This window comes from Desmodus rotundus, chromosome 6 (genome assembly GCF_022682495.2).
Source record: "Desmodus rotundus isolate HL8 chromosome 6, HLdesRot8A.1, whole genome shotgun sequence".
NCBI classification, from domain to species: Eukaryota; Metazoa; Chordata; class Mammalia; order Chiroptera; family Phyllostomidae; genus Desmodus; species Desmodus rotundus.
In genome coordinates this window covers 48,544-55,251 of record NC_071392.1, presented here as the reverse complement: position 1 = coordinate 55,251, position 6,708 = coordinate 48,544, and the positions used below count along the sequence as shown (strand labels likewise).

At 39.8% G+C, this 6,708-nt stretch overlaps 1 pseudogene; it reads left to right on the top strand.

The window, feature by feature from the left end:
* The first annotated feature begins 2,629 nt into the window (after positions 1-2,629).
* On the top strand, positions 2,630-2,696 carry LOC128781293 (U4 spliceosomal RNA; annotated as a pseudogene).
* The last annotated feature ends 4,012 nt before the right edge of the window (positions 2,697-6,708 follow it).

Here is a 6,708-nt window from a genome sequence, read left to right as displayed (position 1 = left end):
GATTCCAGTGGAATCCCTTTGACTTTCATAGTAGTGTAATTTAGAAGCTCAGTTGAAGACGTCTAAATGTCAGGATTGTGTAGTTACTTTGCAACTGGTCTCCAGATATCGGCCGAGGGAGCAATAAATGTATTTTCTGTGACGTTTTTTGGAACTGGCTTTGTAGAGTATTGGAGGCAGGTTTTTACAAGTGCCAAGTGTGCTTGAAAATCGTTTGTAATTTTCTTTTTCCATCGGAGGTTCTTTAAATAACATGGAGGTCAAATTTATTTGAAATTGTCCACGGAGAGGTAAAAAAAAGTAAAGTAAAATACAAGCGCTCTCATTTTATGTACGTGCCCCCGAGGACATATCTACGGGCTCGTTTCCTCCACTTTGCCTGCACTTGGTTTACTATTTTAGGTTCCTCCCACAGGTGCAAAACTTGTGCATTTCCAGCTTCTGTGTCTGACCTGTGCATTGAAGGGTAAAGATTTCTTTCTCAAGTTTTCATACAGAGCATCTTTGCCATCAGTCTTGTCGAGTTATTTAGTTTTTTACATTTATGTATTTACTTACTTTGTTTTTTTTAAAAAGTTTTTATTGATTATGCTATTACAGTTTCCCCAATTTCCCCCCCTTTTCCCCCCTCCTCCCTACACCCCTTACCTTCCAGCATTCCTCCCTCCCCTTAATTCATGTCCATGTGTTGTACATATAAGTTCTTTGAGTTCTCTGTTTCCTATACCATTTTTCATCTCTCGCCATCTATTTTGTGCCTACTAATTATGCTGCTTCTTCTCTGTACCTTTGTCCCCCTATTCCTTCCCTCCCCCTCCCCACTGAAATCCCTCCATGTGAAGTCCATTTCTCTGATTCTGTTCCTGTTCTAGTTGTTTGCTTAGTTTTGGTTTTCTTTTCGGTTCAGTTGTTGATGTGAGTTTGTTGTCATTTCACTGTTCATAGTTGTGGATGTTCTTCAATTTCTTAGATAAGTCCTTTTAACATTTCATAGGATAAGAGCTTGGTGATGATGAACTCCTTTAACTGGACCTTATCTGGGAAGCACTTTATCTGCCCTTCCATTCTGAATGATAGCTTTGCTGGATAGACTCATCTTGGATGGAGGTCCTTGCCTGTCATGACTTTGAATACTTCTTTCCAGCCCCTTCTTGCCTGTAAGGTTTCTTTTGAGAAATCAGCTGATAGCATTATGGGCACCCGTTTGTAGGTAAATCTCTCTTTTCAGTTGCTGCTTCTAAGATTATCTCTTTATTGTTAATGTTGGGTAACTTAATGATGATGTACCCAGGTGTGTGGTTTTACTATCATTCCATGCAAATTATTTTCTAAATCCAATTGTGATTTATTTTGGGGTGGTCATTTAGAAGTGTATTTTGTAATTTGTAAATGTAAGTACTTTCTAGTTATCTCTTGTTACTGATTTCTTGATTAATGGCAGTGAGAGTAAGAAATATGTGTGTGTGTATATATACATACACACACACACACACACACATTTCAGTCCTTTAAAATTTGTTGGAACTTGCTTTATGTTACAATATGGTCAGTTTTTATAAACGTCTCCGTGGTACTTGGAAAGCATCTGTAATTTGCAGTTTTGGGGTGTAGCAAAGGACTTGTGCACATTGAATGCAATTTGCTTCTCATGTTTTTCTAAAAATATTTTTTACTATTTTTTTGTGGGCTTCATTGGTTCTGAAACAGAGAGAGTTTTGGTAAATCTCCTATAATGATTATTAGTCTATTTTTCTTTGTAGCTCTGTTCTATATAATTTTGAATTTATGTTATTTAGTGAACAAAAATTTGAAAGTAACTGATAAATTGAACTTACTGATATGAAGTACTCCTTTTTATATGTAGTGGGGTTTTGGGTTTTTTTTTGCCTCCAAGTCTACTATATGTGATATCATTTTCATTTGGTTAATGTTCGTGTACTATATTTTCCCCATTCTTTCACTTTAGATCTCTTGGTATGTTTCAGATAGCTCTGTTTTATGTTAGTTATGAGTGGATGGTAAAATCAATTAAAGAATTGATCTTGGTGGAGGATGTCATGTAGGGGGCCCAATAATTTTCCCGTTCAGTGGTTCCAGCACCTTGTATTATATCACAAATATTTTCCCACATATGTAAGGAGATATTTTTATCATAGAAAATAACCACGGCACCTCACATCATCGCTGTCTCATTTATGCTCTTCTGCGTGTGGGGTTTCTGACTCTCTCCTGTAAGTGAGGTTCTCCCGCCTATGCATATCTTACATTTGTCCATTTTCATTTGCTAACTTGTGTCATACCTGTTGGATTATTAGACCAGCCCAAAGATAGTTGAGGTCACAGGAAAGGTTGTTTCTCCACCAGGTAAGCAAGCAGTCAGGTGTTTAATATGAGGTGAATTTGGGGAGTACGTGTACGTCACCATTTACTTAAGGAAGATGTAACAATTTAAGTAAAGTAACTTATTCTCAGAACAGAATGGTTATATCAGTGAAATATGGAACAATGTTCTCATGTAGCTTGTGGATATACAACTTGTATTTGAAGTTTCAAAGGTGGCAATGAAGAGGGCTAGCATTTTGCACTTGGCACGTTGATTTTAAACTGGCTTTTAAGGAAGGGAAGGGTGATCTTTGCGCAGTGGCAGTATCGTAGCCAAAGAGGTTTATCTGAGGCGCGATTATTGCTAAAAGGAAGGGAAGACTGAGAAATTACTTAGGATTGTCATCTCATTTCTTCCTAAGAGGTTTAGTGGCCACAGTTTGGTTTAGGAAGAGAGCTTCAGCACCATCACCTCAGCTTCAGACAGTGACACTCCTAGCAAGAGCCTGTTGACCCTCTTACCGTCTCCTCGTGTCTTAAAGTTTTGGGAGTTGCCCAACAATAATCAACCTGCCAGGTATGCTGGCTTTTTTCCTAAATTACCTGCATGTCCCCCATTTCACTGTTGAAATCTAAGACTCTGTTCTTCCATATTCCAAAATACCCTATATACCCAATATCACCTCAGTTTATTTGGTATTCATTTGAATGTGAATTCCCCTTGTCGATGTATTAGACATTGAATACCTCCCATTAATCAGATTAATTTGATTTGATTGTCATCTTAGCTGTGAGAATGTAGAAGGTATGATAAAAAATAATTTTTTAATCCCCACAGGTTTGGTTATCCAGCCATGTGACATTCATGGCTGGGACAGTAACTTCTGGAAAGTGTAGTTAGTCTCTGAGAGATCATGGGCATCTCCTGGCGAAAGTAAGCATTATTATTATTTTTTGCTCTGTCAGCCTTTTTGGTCTATTTCTGCAGGGCTTGGTATAATTTAGTAGTGCTGGGAGTTATTTTCTTCTCTTGTATACTTACATTGGCATGAAAACCTGTTTCTGAGGCCAGCTGCTTGGAGTTAGAGATTCAGGAATGTTTTTTATGGGCTCCTGGCTCTGTTTACCTTGTGAGGACTCGGTTCTGCTCCTGCATCTGGCAACTGGGCTCCATTGTCCAGCCGTAACCCTGGAGTGTGGCTGTGGGGTCCTGGTTACAGATCTGGGTTCTGTGTCCTGGGTCTGTGGCCTGAGGTTGAATCTGTGTGTGGGATCTGGAGTCTCTTATGGTGTGGCTTCATGTCCTGAGTTGGTGTTTGTTGTTGATGTTGGTGCAGCTCTGGCTGTAGGGTCTGATGTATGGAACCTGGTGTCCAGGGTTCTCTGTCAGTGTCTGGTGTCCAGTGTATGGCATTCAGGATCCATGATCTGACTTGGTTTGTAGGGACGGTTTTGGGATTGGGGCCGGGGTGTGGGGTTCAGCTTTTGGTTCTGGGTCTGCTCCTGGGTCCAGGTTCTGTCCCCCCTCAGGCCTGTGTTCTGTCCTGAGTCTGTCTGTGGCATCTGGCATCTGTGAAGTGATGTTCATTGGCTTCAATTCAATGCCAGCAGGAGTTCCGGAGTTGGGGTGTGGGGAAGAAGGAAACGTTATGTAGTGCAAATAGCTCCGTTTTGAAAGTAATGGTTGTGAGCACAGCAAGGCTGTTAGGAAGCTCGGTTGTTCCAGGTGAATCATAAGGCAGCACCTCTGTGGGTCAGCCCAGTGGTGCTGCTGCTTAGTTGTGAAAGCATCATGGTTGTGAGGGGGCCCTGAAGTGAGGCAGCCCCGGGGCAAGTTCCCCCTCACCCTGTGCTGCTCAGCGTTTCTCTGCTCTTTCTGGTCTGGTCCTGTCATTTCCTCTCTGCTCGGCTGCATTTGCAAACAAAGAAACGCACATTGGAAAAAGGGTCCCTCCTAGTGAGGAGATCGGGCTGGGTGAGCAGAGAAAAGGCCTCTGGTGTTGTCACCAGAGCTGTGTAGGTTATTTTTATTCTTAAATTATGCCAAGTTTTCCTCTTTTACCTTCTCTCTCTCTCTCTCTCTCTCTTTACCCCAACTGAGACTGCCTTTTTTTGTGGCAGCTTACTTAAATTATAGAGAAAAATAAAAATTAATTCAAAATCCTACCCAAACAGGTAACAACTGCTATTGTTTTAACTATATACCCTTCCAGACATCTCTCCTTGCCTATTTCCTTTCTTCTACTTTCTCTGGATTTAATTTATTTTTCTGGGCTTGTAATATGGATACAGAACATGTGAATTTGCAACTGTTTCCCACTAATGTACAGATTTGTCACTGTGTTTTCACATACATTTTTAATGCATGATTTTAAATACTCAGTTGGAATGATTTTTTAACTTCAATTGTGATTCATTTAGAGGGATATTTAGAAGTGTATTTCATATCTTGTAAGTGTAAGAATTTTCTGGTGACATTTACAACTGACTTCTAAATTATCTACAGTGAGAGCAAGAAACTTCATGTAATTTCAATGCTTGGAATTTTTTTAAAAACTTCATTACAATATGGTCAATGTAAAAAACGTTGTAAGCATGCATCTCTGCTGCCATCTCGTGGTCATTTTGGGAATAACACCTCAGGGCCGGCCAGCAGGAAAAGCTGTGTATAGTCGGTTATCTGTGAATGTTGAACGTAATTTGCTGCTCATGGTGTTTCTCATGTTCTCATTGAATTTTTTTGAGGTGGTCTCTTGTTTCTGAAAGAGGAATGCTGTATTCCTGATGAGATAGGTTTGTTAAATCTATTAGGATTATAAATTTTTGTTTGTGTCTGTGTTGTATATAATTTAAGTTTATGACATTAAGTACATGGTGAATTTGGATATTCCGGGTAAATTAAACTTTTTGATAGGAAGTACTCATCCTCTGTAGTCATGCTTTTTACTTTCAAGTCTACTGCATGTTATTATGTAATTTTCATGTGGTTTATGTTTCCATAATACAGGGTGGGCAAAAGTAGGTTTAGAGAGACCAAGCTTAATGTTGCTTTATTATTTAATAATTATGATGTTTTTTTCCATGTGAACAACTGTAAAGCTGCTTTTGCAGCATCCTGTGTATCTGTTCCCATTCTTTCACTTTCAATCTTCTTTCACCCTATTGTTTAGGTAATTGACATTTTCTTCCAGTTTGTGTCTTTTCTTTTTATTGTCTGAACAAGTTCTTTTTCAGAGTTGTCCTTAATTTTATAAAGTATATACTATTAATGTATTTTTTCATTAAACAGCATGTTCACAAGTATACTTGATTCCTGGCTGTTTTGGTTGAAATGGACCACTAAAAATGAAACCTACAGATGAGGGGCGGGGCCTGTCTGAGGTCAGAGGCAGGACTGGGCTGGAGGTGAGAGGGGGCCGCAGATGTGGGTGGGGCTTGGTGGGAGGCAAATTTAGGCTGAGGGGCGTGAGGGATTCGCAATTCTGGTGGAGAGATGAGCAAGCACGCGCGCTGGAAGTTAGGTGCTGCCGGCTGCCGGTGGCTGCTGGTCGCCGTGGTCCCGAGGTGTTGTTCACAGCCTAAGCTGATGCAAGCAACGCAATCCAGGGACAGGAGCTGAGCTGCGTAGGGGCTATGAGGTGAGGGGGGTTGGGAGGTAGATACAGCCACCCTATGGGGAGCAGAAAAGGGGGCCAGACTGTTTCTGGGGTACATGTCTCAGGTCCCAATTTAGCTGACCACTTGTTGTGGGACCACTTTTCTATATTTATCTAGAGTATATTTCAGTTATAGATAACTTTGGTCTATGGATATACAATGATACCCATTTTTAACCCAAAAACAAGATGATATTTTCCATTTGCTAAAGTTTCTGTTATTGGGTAGCAATTTCCAATTTCATTCATACAGATCCTGTATGTCGTTGTTAAGTTTATTCCCAGGTTTGTTTTTTTTACCTGGTTTTTTGAGTCGTTTTACAAAATTATATATTTACTTTACTATTTCTATATATTTATTTCTGCATGTTATTTTCCCATCAGTGCACTAAATTCTATTTGTGATTATTTTTCGTCAATTCTCATGAGTTACGAAGGTAAACATGCTCTCATGCAATAATGATCGTTAAATGGTTGTAGCTGTAGGTGACCTAGAAATAGTTAAAGCCTGAAAGAACACAGGAAGTGAGGTAATGTGAGGAGACAGAAACATTTTCTTTGTTAGTCATACATACTCAATAAAATAGTAACATCCTTCTTAGCATTTTAAATGAGTTTGGGGCCTGGAAGCATGGTGTTGTAGAAATCCGAAGTATTTTGTTACAGGGAATGTGCCCCGGGGAGGTAATCTGAGGAACACAGAGTGTGGCAAATGTCCACATTTTCAAAG